This window comes from Myodes glareolus, chromosome 2, assembly GCF_982192425.1.
Source record: "Myodes glareolus chromosome 2, mMyoGla1.1, whole genome shotgun sequence".
NCBI lineage: Eukaryota > Metazoa > Chordata > Mammalia > Rodentia > Cricetidae > Myodes > Myodes glareolus.
Window position 1 is genome coordinate 97,430,730 of NC_142027.1, and position 15,160 is coordinate 97,445,889.

Genomic DNA, 15,160 nt, shown 5'->3' on the forward strand with positions numbered 1-15,160 from the left:
GAGGATACTCAGGACTCATAACAGCCGCAGGACCACTTACTCCAAATTAATCAAGATTTAGTGAAGAACAATAAATTACATCAGTAAAGAATCCCAACAGTTTTCCAGTGCCTGAAAAGCGAGTTGTAAGCTTAGAACGGATACTTCAGAGGGAGCAACACAGCATGTTCTAAGGCTATGGAGGTGAGAAAACATTTTCTTTCATTCCAGATGCCTTATGCACAATACAACAGTTTCCAGGCCAGCAAGGCCAGCAAAGCATAAAGAATAAACCCAAGCTGCTTCACTTTCTGTAATTCTCTTGAGTAGGAAACCCAGGCCACCTTTGGTCGCTTGCAGGGGAGTCTTTTCTTCTTTATTCTCAATGTAAATACTTGCTCCTTGGGTCACCAGTAACTTTGATTCTTCCTCTCTCCCCTCACCACAGGCTAAGTGTCCTTGGCTGCTCCCCAGTGCATTGCTGTAGCCTCATAATGGTCCTCAGCATCTGAATCAGCCCCACCTTCTAGTAACATGACAGCAACCTCATGCCTAGTTTTTGAGGCTGCATAACGGAGGGGAGTGTAGCCATTTTGATTGACAGCATTCACTTGTGCACGTTTCACCAGAAGGGCTTTGACAGTCTCTTCCTGGCCAGCAGAAGCAGCAATGTGGAGAGGAGACCAGCCTGCGCCATCTTATCCTCCACTGGCACTCCGACGTGCAGCAGGAATTCAACAACATCTGGATGACCAGCTGTGAACGACCGAGCAATGCTGCTCTGTCCTGGTCAGGTCTAGTAGCTAGAGACTCATGGGCCAACACGCTCTCTGTCAGCTCATCCAGCTTCCCGGCGTAGGCCAGGCCGCAGACTGTCAGGTCAGACACACACACACCCATTTTGCCTTCCCAAGATCTCCGTACAGCTCAGGTTTTTATTGGAATTTGTTCAAACTATAAGTAGGACTTTATAGTATTTTTACAGAGATGTTGAAATTTATTACATGGCTTTCCTTTTTTTTGTGCGTGTTAAACCTTACTGGGGTGTGATCGATGTACAGAAACATACACACATTTAATATATGCATATTGGTGAGTTTCTGCATAAAATCTAGTCCTGGTACCCCCAAACCAGCAAGTCATTAAACACCTCCACCAATATCCAGAATTCCCTTGTGTTTCGGGTTTGTTTGGTTTGGTTTTCATTAACCTATCACGTGAAGCCTCACCTCTGTTTCAGGCAGGGTGACGGCAGAACTGGTCATAGTACTTAACTGAAACTTTGTGTCCACTGAAGTTTCTCTCCCAGATTCAGGTTCGGCCACACTATTCAGGGATGCTAAGCATTGGGACCGCTAGAGACTTCCTATAATTAGACTCCTGCCACTTGTCCCCGTGGACAGGCTCATTTGACTTAGCATAATGTGTTCCAGGTTCATGCGTCTTGTCAAGAATAGCTGGGTTTCTTTGTTTACTGAAGTCGACTACTATTCCATGGCCACATTTGCTTGACTCAGTTCTTCTGTGACCATCATTTCAGCTGCTTCTAGCTAAGGCCTGGTGCAAGCAGTCAAGTGCAGTGCCTCGAAGCTGTGTCCCCAGGCCATCATTCACCTTTAGAGAGACATCACCGGGAAGTCTTCGGAGTAACACGGAACACGGAACATGGAAGGACTCACTAGCTCACCCCTTAACCCCTCTTACTGGTACCAAAGTGAGGGTGAAGTCCAACTTTTGGGCCATTACAGAGCCTCACTACAGCATGGCCTCGGTTTGCCAGCTTTCCCCCGTGATTGTCTGCTGAAAACCCGGCCATTCCCAGGGCTGCCAGCTGGAACCGTGTGGGCAGTCAGAGCTAACTAGGCAGCTCCCTTTTGGAATGACTTCACAGACTGCTGCTCTCTGGGTGCTTCTAGTCGGCTGAATTCCCAGCGTCACAGATGACTCCTTCAAGGGGCGGGTCTCCAGGAGCATGCCCAGTGCGGTTGGTTAGGGTCGCCTAGGCTGGGCGGTGAGGACGCGCCAGCAGTTCACTTAGTAGTCTGTCGTTCTTGCGCATGTCTGTCAGGGTGTTTCCAATGTGCCCATTCACTGTGCCAGGCCCTGGCGATACAGATGTAAAGGGGCCACGCTGAGCATGTAGCGTGGTTGACTCTCAACAAACACTTTCTGTCCTAAGAAAAGAAAGAAAAGGTGAATTACATAGTCCATAACTCAAAATCACGGGAAGGAGGGGAAGACAAAGCCATGAATAGGCTGAAGGACCAGGGGCATCCTCAGAGCGCACCCTTCTGATCATGGTAAGAAGCTCACTTCCAGCAGAAGTGGGAGCCTCCGGGGATCTGTAAACCAAGACACTATTTCAAAGGGGGAGGAGGAGGAGGAGGGAGAAAAGGAGAAAAGGAGGAAGGGGGAGAGAAGAGGGAGGGGGGATCATGAGAATTTAGCTTGTTAAATATGACGAGTCTATTAAGTCAGGCCTAGTGGCACATGCCTTTAGTCCCAGTAGAGGTGGAGGAGGGAGGCAGGACAGACAGAAGGCAGAGGCAGGAGGTAGGAGAGGAAGGAGGCAGAGGTGGCAGAGGCAGGAGAGGAAGAAGGCAGAGACAGAGGCAGGAGGCAGCAGCAGAGGCAAGGCAGGCAGGAGGCAGAGGTAGGCAGATCTCTGATTTGGAGGCCAGCTGGGGCTACATAGTGAGAATCTGTCTCAAAATCTGTCTACAACCTCATATTCAGTGGATATTATCTTTTTCAACTCTTGACTCAGAATTAACAAGGCTCTAGTCCTTCATTTCCTAGAAGAACAGATGTTTTTACTTTGCATAGTTGGCCCAGTGGATTTCTGGTTTAGTTGCTATTATTCTGCTGATGTGATAAACACCATGACACACAGTGGGCTGGACCTTCCATCAAGTAGCAATTAAGAGAATGACTCACAAATACAGTCACAGGCCAGTCTGAGCAAGACAATTCTTCCGGTGACATTTCCTCTTTCCAGGTGAATTGTAGGTTTGTGTCAAGTTGACAACTGAAGCAAAGGAGATCCAAGACTTCCAGAAGAACATTCAAAAGCTTCCAAAGCAGCCTGACTGTGCCGCAGAGGCCTCTACGTGCCTGTAAATGGAATCCATCTTGCTTGAGAGGGTCCTGCAAAAATTGTCCATGGTCTTGCTGGTTAACAGGAGATTGGGTGTACTCTGGCGCCACCCACTGGTCTTTCTGGATTGCAGGTTCTTAAACAAAGGCTCTTTCTCTCCTGGCGATTATCTCTTACTGATTGTTCCAGAAGACAACTGTGTGGCCCTACAAGAATCATTAAATCTCTTTATGCCTGGATCTCTAGAATCTCTGTAAGCTTTCCAACACTATGACAAAATAGTTGAGATCAAGTTGAAGGAGGAAGCCTTGGCTCAAGATGTCAGAGGACTTAGTCCATGATCCCTGGCGTCCGTATTAAGGTAGGGTGTTGTGGAGCAGAGACGCTCGTCCCACACAGCAGCTGCGAAGCCGGATGGAGCGAGTGAGGGTAAAGGATTGGGAACAAGATGTCACCTCTAAGGACACATCCCCAGCGACCCTCCTACCACTAGGCCCACCGCTCTACAAATCCATGAATGGGTTTATCCTCTGATGGTGTGGAGGCTCTGGGAACCAAGTTCGCAAGCTGCTCAGAGGCATTCCCGATCTTTAGCACAGCCTTGGGGATCGTACCACTGGTGAGCGCCATTTTGCTGCCCAGTTTTAGAAGGACAGACACCATCTGGGTGTCCAGTGGAAGGAAGATGCATTGGAAGCAAAGTAACCCACGCCGCCAAGCCATAGCTCTGCCAGCCGTCTTCTAATTATTTTTTCCTTTACCCTCATGGAGTCTGGATCACAGAGATGCACTCAGCCCCGTGCCAGATGCCTTTCAGATGTTGTTTCACTGGGTCGTTCTCTGAACATTCCCGCACCATACATGGGTACCGTCCCCATTTAACAGATGGAGCACTGAGCTCTATGGTAACTGAGGGAGGCATGGGTGTTGAACCAAACCTGGCCATTGTGCGCCTCCTTCTGGTGATCATATAAAACTACAGGGTCTTTCCTCTCGCTAACCCCACTGTAAGGAAGCCCCGGCTGCACACGTGGACTTCCTTGCAGTTCTGTTGTGGAAGCAGTCTAGCGCTCTAACAACATCTGAGTCTCTAGTCTTAGGCCTTGTGGGCACCGCTAAAGCGTCGCTCTCGCTCTGCTTCCACTCATCAGAACTTAACTGTTTTTGCTGGACTCTGGGCATCCTAGTTAGAGGAGAAAGGAAAAATAGATGGGAAGGTAGACTTTCGAGAGCTGCAGTTCCCAGCACTTCGTGCTCCACAATGGGGCCCTCCACCCTCCAGCACATCAGATGAAGACGAAGCCTGGATCACTTCTGAGATGGCCCCTCAACCAATGATTTAGACCTGAGGCACCGTGTCCACAGCTCACCGCAGCCACAGGACTCACAATGTGAAGGGGAGGGGTCACCAGTGGGGCTGTGAGTGGGACTTGGGGCAGAGAACAGGGGCACTTCTGGGCCTCACCTCTGTCTCCTACATTGCCAGAGCCCGAAGAAGCAATCAATTGGCAGTATCTTCCCTGCCCACCTGTGACTATGTGGCATCCCAGGACTACAACTCCCAAGATTCCCTGCTCCATGGCAGCAACGTTCTGATTCAGCAGGTGAGTTCACGTTGGGCTCAGATCTCGCTCTGAGAGTCTGGCTCCGCTTTGCACACCCATACACACCGTTTGTTCATTCATCCGTCTCCAGTGTCCCTGCCTGCCCAGCTAAGCAGCCAGCCGGCCCTCTTCTCTTCTTGCTGTCCACTTAGCCTATACCACACTGCCACACGCGAGTTGTGCATTCACCCAGTGAGTTTTCACCCCTCCTCCCCCTCCTCAGTCAGCCTGTCTTTACACCCATCCATCCATTCACCCGCTCATCCACTCATTTTCTACTCCACCTGTTGTGAGGCATTTTCCCCGCCACATATAACAGATGCCATCTTGAGGAGAAGATTAGCTTGGCCTGCTAGCCTTGGCTACTAATGATGAAAGCATTATAGTGATAGCCTGGTCTACTGTAAAAGCAGCAGAGCTATTGATATTTCCTGGTAGATGAGAGAGGGAAGGGTCGTGAGTCCCTCACCTGGGATGCAAGCTATTGTCCCTTCCGGGTCCCCCTTGCAGCTGCAGGTGATCTTAGAAGACATTAGTCTATGAAGAGAATGAACGGTTTCCTGTACGGGGAACCCCATGATGCAGCTGCCTTGGGGTCATCATCCAGGACAGGGTAGGACTTTGTGTGAAGATGCTGTTCTCTAAGTGTCCTCCTGCCTGTGCTGCGAGGAAGCATGATAAACTCATCCAGTTGGGCTTTGGTGGAATCATACTTTGCTCTGCCGTTCATGCCCAGTCGGGGCGATTCACATCTCCCCCAGAGAAAGCTAACAAATTGGCCCAACCTGGGCCAAAGATGAGCACGAGAGGAGTAACCGTGAGGCCCTTACTCCAGGTAGTAAGGCATACAAAGAAGGCCAAGCCTCTGAGGGGAGTCGCTGAGAGTCTTAAGGAATCCCAACATGGCCATTCAGTCCCTAGTGGCGGTGTGCCCTGTTGCTATGGTGTTGGTTGTCCCGCTGGTAAGACATGCACCTGAGGCTGAGCTGTCTGGAGACAGAGTGTCCATGGGGAGAATGCCGGCGTCCATTGTCTTCTCTGTGCTATGGACTCGGTACGCTTGCTCGATGAGTGAGTTCTGCCATGTGTCTGAAGATGGCTGGAAGACCCGAGTGGTTGCCCCAAGCCACTGCGGCAGCTGTGTGACTGCTGCCCTGTGTGATGGGAATGCTGCAGAGGCCAAGGCTGTTCCCCAGTAGGTGCCTGCTCTGTTTGGGAGGAATTACCAAGGAAAGGCGGACACAGCAATCGTCCTCCACATCAGCCTCAGGCTTGGTGAGTAAAGGAAAGAGGGAGAACTGGGGGCCCCAGATCATTGTTCTTAGGCTGGAGGGCTGAAAGGGAAGAGCTCTTGCCAGTCACACTAAAGAGCCAGGTGGATGCCAAGGCCATGTGTCAGGTAATGAGGAGAAAGTGAGACAGAAGTGACCACAGGCAGCCCCCAGGCCTGGACTCGACTCTGTTGGCACTTTTAATTCTCAAGCCAACACTCCCCTGGAGCTGCCATTATTAGTCAGTGTACAGAACGCCACCGAGACTGCCAACAGTATTTTCTACTGTTTGCAAGTTTTAGCATTAGGCTTGTAAAAACAGCTCGCTGAGACAGGCTTGAACATAGAACTATGGGGATGTCTTTTACTTTCCTGAAATGTTTCTTTTCATACCTTTCTGGCCTTTGTTCTTGCTGACGAAAAACTGGGGAGAGTCTGGTATTCCTGTCTTGATATGTGAGTTGTTTTTCTCATGCTGCTTTTAGTATTTTTTTTTGTTGTTTATTTGTTTTGAGACAGGTATTCACTATATAGCTCTGGGGGTCATGGAATTCACTATGTAGACCAGGTCATCCGATTGTCTCTGCCTTCCAAGTGCTGGGATAAAACTGTGTGTCTCTGAGCCCAGTTGTATTTTTCACGCCGTGACAATGATGTGACATGAAGAGTTTCTCCTTTGGTTATGTCTGTTAGGGTTCTAAAACACACACACACATATATAAATATATATTATATATATATATATATATAAATATTTTATATATATATTTATATGTATGTATCTTGACTTCAAAATTTGGGTCTAAGGATATGTTGCTTTGGAAAAGAGGTTTTGCTTTTGTTTCCACAGAGTATGAGAACCTGTGGACTTCTTCCATACTAATGTGGTTTGACAGACCAAGATCCCCTGAAAGGTCTCCAAAATTACTTCACCCAACAAACATCAGGAAGCAGTTTGGAGAGAACTATGCCCAAATTCCCAAATGTTGTTTATAAGTGTTTGTTTTCATTTAAAGGGGGATATGGTATAGAGATGAATACTTTGCTTTGATATGGATCTTGATTTATTGATAAAAATTTAAAGTCAATTTTGTTATATGCATATTTTTCTCTTGATTAAGGTATTGTGTTTGTGCAGCTCATCTAAAGATGTAATATATAGTTAAAATACAGATTAATATATAGTCATCTATAATAGTCAAGCTTGTAGTCGTGTTAGGTTTTCTATATGTACAGAGATATATTTTAAATGAACAGATATTCTTCAAATATTTCAAATACTAATAGAATATGATATTTAAAATGTTTTAAAAACTTAGGACTTTTCATGACAATGAGACACATCTGCTCCTAGCAGCACCAATTATTTCAAGAGGAAGATGGGCATTGAAGAGGCTCCTTATAAAATTTGCTAACCATTTGGGCAAGAAATAGCTCTTGCCTCAACTACTTGATGTCATGCTGATGAACTGGATATGCAGGACCCACAGAAAAATGACTGCTGAACTTGCCTAAAGGTGAGACGGTCTGGTGTGGGACAATTGTCTATATTCTGTCAATTATGTTTTAAATAAACACTGATTGGCCAGTAGCTAGGCAGGAAGTATAGGCAGGACAACCAGACAGGAAGTAGAGGCAGGTCAATGAGAACAAGATAATTCTGGGAGGGAGGAAGCCCATTCCTCCCCAGTTCTGTCCCAACCACAGAAGAAGGAAGATATGATTGCCCGCTGAAAAAGGTACCAAGCCATGTGGCTAACATAGATAAGAATGGGTTAATATAAGTTATAAGAGTTAATAAGAAGCCTGAGCTAATGGGTCAATCAATTTTTCATTAATATAGACCTCTGTGTGATTTCTTTGGGGTTAAATGACTGTAGGACCTGGTGGGAGGACAGAAACCAGGCAGGACAGAAGCCCAGACAACAATGGTCCTTCAGGGTTACTGCTTCATCAAAGAGTCTGCCAGACATTCTGCAGGACACAGAAGAGAGTGACTGACAAACTGCCAATATAGGCAGACCTCTCTTTCAAATTTCCTGCTTCATGGAAAAGTCTACCAGATACTATGGCCCTGCAGGCTGAAGAAAGATGCCCCAATGGTACAGAAGAACTTTGGGTGAATGTCCACGCAGTGAGATGTTTCTATCAATTCTAGAGTTTTGGAAGTTTCTTACAGTGCACTTCCTATTTACTTACGTAATATTATATCCTTCTGGAGTCTTTGATGGAGTTGGAGAATAGTTATAATTATAGTTTTCCTTAGTTATGATAAAAGATAAAGTAGATATAAATATTGTAACTATAATTCTTGCTTGATAACTTTTATTGTATGTAGTCTTGCTATGTTAAAGTTAAAGCCTTCCTTTTTATTTAGACAGAAAAGGGGAAATGATGTAGGATTGCCCTCTGTGTATGCTGTGATTACTGTTGGTTAATAAAGAAGGTGCTTTGGTCCTATTGCAGTGCAGGATTGGGAAGGATGGGAATTCTAAGCAGAGAGAGGAGGAGAGAGTAGGTGGAGTCAGGAAGACGCCATATAGCTGCTGCAGGAGAAAGATGCTGGAACTTTGTCCAGTAAGCCACAGTCACATAGTGATACCCAGATTAATAGAAACTGGTTAATTTAAGATGTAAGAGTTAGCTAGAAATATGCATAAACTAATAGGCCAAGCAGTGTTATAATAATATAGTTTCTGTGTGATTATTTCTGATCTGAGTGGCTGGGAAACAAACGAGCAACTTCTGTCAACAACTCAGCCGTCTTTTCATGAGCAACTTATCGAAACTGGGGGCTTTGGTAAAGGGTAGGCAAAAGACAAGGCTTTTTAGCAGTATTGCTTTGTGAATAAAGTGGCTGGTTTTTGTTGTAGATTTTCCCTGTAGCTGACTCTCCTTCTGCTACATGTTTGGGAATTAGTTCCCACAGTTTAGACCTGTCTCCTATGCCTTTGGGGCTTACTAATCTCATTCCCCTAGCTACATGTGAAAACAGTTGCCTGCTGCCAGGCCTTCATTCCTCTCCCCTAGGTAAGTGTAGAGATCTGCCTTCCTGCAATTATCTTTATCAGCAGGCATTTGGTCAGTGTTTAGGGACCAGGAAGGAGCATTCCACCTAAGATAGTCACCATCTCCAAGGACATGGGATTACTACTTGTCCAAGCTGCTGCCCTTATTTTATCTCATTTACCGATAAGGAATACAATGGCCCAAAACTGACTTTCATTAAAAGATCCCTAACTCTTTATACTCTCTTTCACCTCAGTTTTACTGATGATTTTAGTTCAGGAAATTTACTGTTTGTGTTTTACTCTTAAGTACAGCAAAAGAGATAATTGCAATCCAGAGAAAGAGCCACTTCCCGCTAGAGCCGCAGACCCACTATGCCCTCAATCAGAACAGCTGGTTAACAGCATACCCCAGAACTGATAATTTAGAGACCTGGGTCTCCTCTTTGTTTCTACTGCTTAGAGCCGTCAGTGTAAACTCCAGACTTAGGTCCCTTAGAAATTGCAGCATCTGGTGAATGTGCTAATCAGATCAGGAGCCATTAGCTTCCCCCCCCCCCCCACACACACACACTGTTTACATTGGTTGCCTGGTTACCTAGTATCCTCTATTCATGCTGGGAGAAAAGAAGTGGTACTCTGATTTGAAAAAACAATCCATGCCCTCTTCATAATTTCACTGAAAATAAACCTTTTAGCTCTTTTATCTACCACCTAAAAATGTAGTGTAGTGCACTAGCCTTCCCCTCTAGAATTCCCTGATGATTTAATTTTAATTTTTTTTCTTAACTAACTTTCTTCATTAAGTTCACCAGATATTCACTAGCCACTCCCACCTTTGAGCTGACAGCCACGGATCTCTCTCTCTCTCTCTCTCTCTCTCTCTCTCTCTCTCTCTCTCTCTGTGGTGTGTGTGTGTGTGTGTGTGTGTGTGTGTGTGTGTGTGTGTGTGTGTGAGAGAGAGAGAGAGAGAGAGAGAGAGAGAGAGAGAGAGAGAGCTCATATCAGATTTTTATGGGGAAAGGAATTTCAGTCCTGGAACCTGCTAGGGCTGGGGAATTGCTAGTTGTAAGGGTATAAATATTACTAGGAATGTTTGTAACAAGAGATTTTAAAAAGAAGAATAAAGAAACATGGATAAACAGAAACTGTTGTGAGCAGACTTCTTAACTCAGATTCTAGCCCCCTTCACTTAATTACGGTGTCTTTAATTGAACCCTGAGAGGGGTTTCTTAAGAGCTGGACTCTTAGGGACCCCGTCAGCCATCCGCTATTCACTCACCAATCGGCAAATACATCTGTCCAGCCTCCCTCTCATAACGCATTCTCCCACGGTTCAGCTCTCTCTGTGATTTTGAAACCCGCTATTGGGCAGTTGGCTGGGTAGATGCAGTCATGGTGGTGGTTGTGTTGTGTTCTTTCTTTGCTGTGTCTTACATGTTTGTTGGAGTGAGTTATTTTTTCAATTTTGACTTCTCCTTCTTTTGAGTTCATCTGGATGTTTTGTTTTCTTGACCCTTCCTAGGGTGATGTCTGTTTGGAGTTCAGCCAAAGGTGAAAATGGTGCTGGCTGTCATAGAAGCCCTGAGAATATTCCAAGTTGGTTAAGGACCAAACTGTACTGAACACCAAGGAGACCAGATGATGTCAAGACCCTGGTGATGGTTTGGATTCTGTGACACCACTGGGGGCCGTGGTCAGAACCACAGGCTTGATGTGACTTCTGGACCCAGAGGAGTGGAGCTCTCAGTCTCGCAGTGACCACTAGGACCTCAGAAGTTAAGACAGCAGTTCCACACTGGCCTTTGGGAGCTCTGGTCTCTCAGAGGACTCCCAGCCCACTGCAGCTGGAGCCCCAGCTCTGCTCTGACTGCTAGGGCTGCTAGTACCAGAGGCTCAGTCCTGCACAAGCTCTGGCTTATTTTTGATTACATATTAGCTTTATCACTACAGTTTTGAGAAAATATAATTAGTTTAAATATCCCTAAAATATCTTCACAGGTCACGGTTAAGTCTTCCATGTCACTGTGTAGTACGGAGGTGTGGCGGGCTATGTCCCACTGCCTGGCTAGCTTAGCCCCAAAATAATTACACAAAAACTGTATTCATTTAAACACTGCCTTGCCTATTAGCTCTAGCCTCTTACTGGTAACTCTCACATCTTATTAACCCATTTTTATTAATTCTGTGTATTGCCACATGACTGTGGCTTACCAGGAGAGATTCAGCATGTCTGACCTGGTGGCTGGCTCCATGATGGTTCTCTGTGCCTGCCTTCTTTCTCCCAGCATTCAGTTCTCTTTTCCCCGCCTATCTAAGTTCTGCCCTATCAAAAGGCCAAGGCAGTTTCTTTATCCAACCAATGAAAGCAACACATAGAAAGAAGAACCTCCCACACCATTACTGCCGGACAAGAGTCACCAGTGTTCAACTTTTCCATATATGGATTTTTTTTGTCCCTTCAAGAGAAAAAGTTGATGAACTCTTCACTCATGGGCCAACTGTAGCTTTATACCTTGTCAGTATACTAAGGTCAGAGTTCTACTGTTGTGAAGAGACACCATGACCACAGCTAGACTTATAAAGGAAAGCATTTAATGGGCTTACGGTTTCAGAAGTTTAGTCCACTATCATCATGGTGGGAAACATGGTGGCATGCAGGCAGGCATGGTGTCGGAGAAGGAGCTGAGAATCCTGCATCTTGAACTGCAGGCAACAGGAAGTAGTCTGGACTAGGGGTAACTTGAGCATTGGAGACCTCAAAGCCCACCCCCTCGGTGGTGCAACAAGGTGTCCAACAAGGCCATACCTACTTCACACCTCCTAATAGTACCACTCACTATGAGCTTATGGGGTCAATTACATTCAAACTACCACATACTTGGTTTTGTAAATACAGCCACAATTTTAGTTTATGTATCGTTTATGACAGTATTTGAGTTGTGGTGGCAAAGTTGTGTGGTTAAAACCAAGTTGAAACTATTCTGTCAGTCCCTTGACATGGAGTGGGAAGTGACTTCTAAGCAAGAGCCCACAGTGCAGGAGTCTAATCTGGATCATTTGAGGTGAAAGGCCCACCTCAACTATGGGCCACACCTGGTGGCAGTCCACATGAAAGCACCCGGAAGAAGGAAGCTTTTACCTTTCGCCTGCTTGCTCTCATTCTTATCTACCCTGCTCCTGAGGCTTTCCTTTGTTCATATTAAAGGCCGTCTCCCAGGGATTCCAACACAGACTGACTGGCAGCTCAGCCAGACTGGGACTGCTGAGACATCCAGTCTTGTGGACTGAACAACTACAAAATCCTTGGTCTTTCCTTCATAAGACATCCATTACTGGACTACCTGAAGCACAGCCTGTAAGACACTCTGATAACACACACACGCGCACACACACACATGCACACATTATTTTTAAGAAAGAATGTGTGTCTCAGAAGTGATACCGCTGCTGCATGGTACCTCCTCATGGGAATGTGAGTACATGTGGTTCAATCGAGACATGCTCAATACATCCTTGGTTCTATGTACATTTGAACATGTCTCTACCTTTTGTGGAGGCAAATCTTGTGAAGAGGTTACTTCCTCCAGAAATGTAGGATGTTCATATTACCCTGCCCACCCTCCTGCGTGGTATGAAATGAAACAGATTTTTAAAGGCAAATTCTGGGAAGGCAATTTTCTGGTTTGAATATGAAGTGTCCCTCATGGGTTCACATGGTTAAACATTTGGTCCTCACTGCCACACTGTTTGGGAAGGGTATGGGAGCTTTAGGAGGCAGAGTAGCCCTGCTGGAGGAAGGACTGCTCAGAACTGTATACCCTAGCTACTTTCTGCTCATTCTTCCCTTCCTGAGCCTGGTCACTTCCTGTTCACTCTGCTTCCTGGGTACTGATCCTCTCTTTCTGCCATGTGGGTCCCAGAGATGGAACTCAGGTCATCAAGTTTTGTGGCAAGTGCCTCCACCCCCTGAGCCATCTTACCAGTCCAGTTACACCTAAATAGAACTTAATAGTTGATTAATGTTTTCATACACGGTCTTAGCTACTTTTCTCATTGGATAAAATACAGAACTTAATGAAGCAACTTAAGGGAGAAATGGTTCATTCCGGCTTACATTTCCAGAGGGGTACAATCCATCCTGGTGGAAAGACATGGCAACCATCAGGGAAGGCAGGAGTAGGAAGCTGGCTGGTCCTATTGCATCTACACTCCTAATGGTGGCAGCCTCCATCTGAACCCTGTCTAGCCATTTCTCCACTCACATCCCTGGGAACGACGTGGCATCCCTCATGATTTAGTCATCTTCTCCAGGCATCCCTTCATATTTACATCCCCTGGGTACCTACCATCGTACACAGAACGTCCCCAGCTCCTTCTTGTGTCTCTTCACTTTCTCAGTGAGTCAGGGAACAGTGTCTACTTTTCCCCTCCTCCCGTCTCACTGTTGGCCTGCTACAGTGACCATTGCCCTTGCACAAGCATTGCTAACAACACATGAAATTCTGTCTCCGTGAAATTAAAGATGCTCAGCCAACATGCAGAGGAAGCCTGAGTGAGTGAGTGAAAGCCTAGGAGAATGTGGATTCTGAAATGGGCACAGCCATGTGAAGGACACTCAAGGTAAAGCTGTTACCATATGGCCCAGGCTCCTGAGAAACAGCAAACCCTTTACCTGGAGTTTGAGTGTTTGTGTGCAAAGACTAGCAAGTTTTGCTTCTTCCTCCTAGATGCCCCCAACCAGAGACAGCTACTGAGAATGGCTAACCCCTCCCCTGTAAACACTCTGAGGTTCCAGGCTGTGGTGGTAGCATCGGAGGATGAACCCAGCCTCATGATATATACATATATTCTTTCTTTATCCTTGGTTTTAGGGACCCATCCCACACAGCACACAGCGATGCATGGTGCCATTTGCTTGCAAGCCCAGCACTTAGGAGCTAGAGGTAAGAGGACCAAGGATGCACATCCAGCCTCAGCTCTGTAGAGTTTGCCATCATTCTCGGCATCTTAGTCACCACTCTATTGCTGTGAAAACACCATGACCATGGCAACTTCGATTTTTCAGAAAGCGTTTGCTTGGGGGCTCGCTTACAGCTTTGGAGGTTTAGTCCATTATCATCATGGCAGGGAGCACGGCAGCACACATGGCCCTGGAGAGCTACACCCTGATCTGCAAGGAGAGAGAGAGACTGGGTCTGGCACGGGCTTTGAGGTTTCACCCCCAGGGACACACTTCTTCCAACAAGGCCACACCTCCTAATCCTTCTAAGATTTTAGAAGCGTTCCACTCCTTAGTGACTAGTCATTCAAGCATATGAGCCTTGTAAGACTTTAGACAATTCTGAAGCCATTTCTGACAATTCCAAACCCTCTCAGCCTCTGTGCCTCAGCGCTTCCCCTCCTTCCCTGGGAACCAAGGACCTAACAGCTACACATGCACGTACTCAGTTCCTGAACAATTACCCATACACGTAGGTTTTGACTCAGTCCCCTGGGAAACGGGGTCAAAATGACCTCTTACCTCATCTGATCTGACAATAGTTTTCCAGTCAATTATTGATATTAGCCCTTTTCGAATAAGCCAATCATAATGGGCAAGGAACAACCCCTCTTGTTTCTATGGGGCCTTCTCCTTTAAAAATAGACTGTACCAGCTAGTCGGGGTCTCTCGGCTTCCCGAATGCTGAGGGACCCCGTCATGACAGAATTAATAAAATCCTCATGCTTTTGCATCGGCTGTGGTATATGAGGTGGTCTCTGGGGGCGACTCCTTCTCGGTTTGGACACTAGAGTCCAACAGCCTGTGGGGATCATTCTCATTCAAACCACCACACTGAACTATATAAGACCTTGACTCAGAAGAGAAGACAGGATTAGTGATGCTCAGCCTGCGCCTGTCCAAGGGCAGGAAGTTAGTAGCTCACCATGTGCCGGTTTGTAGTCTGGATGAGCAGCATGTTCTGTGGGCTTGTGAATTTAAACATGTGGTTCCTGGTTGGAGCCCTGCTGGGGAGGCTGTAGAAACTGGGTTGTGAACCTGGCTGAAGGGAGTTTGGCTTGGTTTCGCTTTCACACTGATGTCCTGTGATGGCCTCACGGTGCATAGAAGAGCACATGTGTGTGTGTCTGATCCGCCTCCCTCTCCCCAGCTCTGGGAGGGGATTTCTGTGCTGGTTTGTATGTGGTAAGCAAGCACTC

General features: G+C 46.4%; 1 long non-coding RNA gene and 1 pseudogene across 3 annotated transcripts; one reads left to right on the forward strand and one right to left on the reverse strand.

Moving 5' to 3' along the window:
• Window positions 1-286: 286 nt before the first annotated feature.
• On the reverse strand, window positions 287-3,050 carry LOC125411865 (uncharacterized; annotated as a pseudogene). Its single transcript, XR_015000192.2, has 2 exons — window positions 2,917-3,050; window positions 287-2,153 (listed from the first exon to the last, which is right to left on the reverse strand). The product of XR_015000192.2 is annotated as an uncharacterized LOC125411865 (transcript).
• Window positions 3,051-3,922: 872 nt separating this feature from the next.
• On the forward strand, window positions 3,923-14,639 carry LOC146895517 (uncharacterized). 2 transcript variants are annotated; one of them, XR_015000194.2, is made up of 3 exons: window positions 3,923-5,955; window positions 7,271-7,468; window positions 10,485-14,639. It is a non-coding gene; the product is annotated as an uncharacterized LOC146895517 (long non-coding RNA). The 2 variants fall into 2 exon arrangements; XR_015737249.1 differs by having other exon boundaries at window positions 3,923-4,680.
• Window positions 14,640-15,160: the final 521 nt, after the last annotated feature.